The sequence below is a fragment of the Pinus tabuliformis genome, chromosome 6 (assembly GCF_031772625.1).
Source record: "Pinus tabuliformis cultivar Carrire ecotype Pingquan chromosome 6, CPIR1, whole genome shotgun sequence".
NCBI classification, from domain to species: domain Eukaryota; kingdom Viridiplantae; phylum Streptophyta; class Pinopsida; order Pinales; family Pinaceae; genus Pinus; species Pinus tabuliformis.
The window spans coordinates 22,526,732-22,529,163 of NC_142292.1; the positions used below are offsets into that span (position 1 = coordinate 22,526,732).

At 41.2% G+C, this 2,432-nt stretch overlaps 1 pseudogene; it reads right to left on the bottom strand.

The window, feature by feature from the left end:
- Positions 1-267: 267 nt before the first annotated feature.
- On the bottom strand, positions 268-1,169 carry LOC149257028 (universal stress protein PHOS32-like; annotated as a pseudogene).
- Between the last annotated feature and the right edge of the window lie 1,263 nt (positions 1,170-2,432).

A 2,432-nucleotide genomic window follows, 5' to 3' on the forward strand; every position in this document is an offset into this window, starting at 1 on the left:
CTTCGTGACTACACACTCCAGATCTGCGACGGTCGACAAAATAAAAACACGCGTATGTGCTATAGTGGGATCGACACGATTAGCCCTCCAAAAAACGCGACGATTTCGCCTTAGGCACGAGGGGCAGATTTTTCACTCGGCATACAAGTTCCTTCGTCCTGTAGATCTGATACCATGATAGAAAGTGAATATATAAACTATACATTAAATGGCTCTCCAGGTGAGACACACTCATACAAGCCCTCACATTGAGTCAGATGAGTCTCAAATATATAGGCTTTCACACTAGTGGGATGGTTTCAACCACTCCCTAAATATTAGGATCTGAGGTCTAAGATTAGAGTCTCAATTCTATCATCATCATAACAATAATCTAAGTTTAGCTTTCTCCATTACTTCCAACACACACAACTTACAAAGCAATGTGCAACACAGTAGGTGTAAAACATCAAAAACCCTTTGAACTTGCTTTCTAAGAATATATCCATATTTTTTTTCTCTTCTTGAACAAACAACACCGGTTTGTTGTTCATATTTCTCAACAAGTACCTATTTCTCTTCCTGAGCACCATTCTTCTGTTGCCCCTTTTGCACATCATGTGCCTATTCCTCTTATTTAGCACCATTTGATGATTGATCTTGATCCTTAGGAACGCTCTCATCTTCTTTGGGCAGTTCATGAAGAACAATGATCTGATCAGGGGAAGGGGCGGCCTCTGTCTCCTTTAGAAACCTGAAATCAACAATGGGGCAAATGCAATGGTGACCGCAGTAATCACTATCACTCCTGAGCCTGCTCTTACAATTCCTCTTAGAGACCCCAAAGCCCCTGCTTCCCATGAGGCATATCCTCTCCTTCATGTCAAGGTCCTTGACGATGTGAATTTTGAAGGGGATACTACCCTCCACCAGCGGCTGATCTAGATCTGAGGCCTTGGAGGACGGGAAGGTAACGAACTAATCTTCGAGCTTCTGATGGGATTCCTCATTGGAGGTGTCGACAAAAAGATCGATGGCTCCCCAGTCGACCCCGTAAAGGACACTACTCGGGCAGACATGAAGGAGAGTTATATTGTCACCTAGTCGAAGATAGTTCGCCACCACCCATTTCACAGTGAATGCGCCCTCATTTGCTCAGATCGACTGATTTTCCTGTTTCCAACATCCATTACTGTATTTGTCGCCACAAATTTCCACTACACACCTTAAAATTATCCAAAATAACTTATGCAGTTATGTCCAATACAAATGAATGGATGTAATATCCATAAAAATATACAAAAAGATTCATAAGAATTTCAGCTCGAGTGTACTCATTTTTTCGTTTTCAGACAAATGGTGGATTTCTGTCTGTCTGAACTTTCCGTATTTCCTACATTCGTCGATCTTGTGAGGTAATTGATTACCGTGGTATATATATATATATGTATAGACACTATGCGATGAAGTTTCCAAAGAGGTCCAACTTTTCTATCAATGGAGTCGTGATAAATATGACAGCTAACACAGACTTGCACGTCTATTCCATCAATGTTTTGATTTTGATGGTAACAGTTTGCACTCGCTGGCCACCATGAGTTGTTCGTTCGAATGTGGAGCTCTCTATGGCATATCCATGTTGTTTGTTTGCCACGTTAAACACAATTTATTCGTTTAGGGTGTCTAGCATTCGATACAACTCCCTTACTATCAAGTCCTTCGAAACGAACAATGAATTTGGGAAACCCTTTGAAATGAACAATTATTTTGGCTTCGTGAAGGAACCCCACATTTCTTCCTCTGAGGAGACTCAAACCTCGACCTACTTGACTGAAGGACTTTTGGTGAAGGCAGTCGAGGCGATGCATTTCACTAGAAAACAACTCCGTCATATTGGCAGGGTTGTGTTAGCTGCAAGTCAGGAAGTACCGAATACCAATATTGAAAATCATGTTTTACAAAATGGAATCTTGTTGAAATTTCAAAAGGATTATGCTGGGACACTATTATAGGAAATTTCTCAGAATCTGGATGGGAAGAGGAACTAAATAGTGTTGGGAATTTGGGTTTTAATGGATTGATAGAATGGGTGGTTCCCTTATCCTTACATCACCTACCCTACTATATATATTTTTGTACATTGTTGGGGCTTTGCTAGAGGCATGGAAACTCTTGAGATTACCTGTGTTGAAACCCATACTGTCATCCATTATTTGGACCAGGTTATTACTATCGAACTCAAAGGGAGTGCCAAACAAAAATTCCCCATCTTCATGTATAAGTTCAGCCTCAGTGGTTACATTTTCGACCACTGTGTTTATCACATTGTTGGACACTGGATAAACCAGCGCTCCCCGTGTGTTTTGTGACATGTGCTTAACCACCTCTCATGGATCCATTAACTCCGGCAATATCTCTGTTCACTGACACCTGCAGGTTTTGGTGTAACGGCA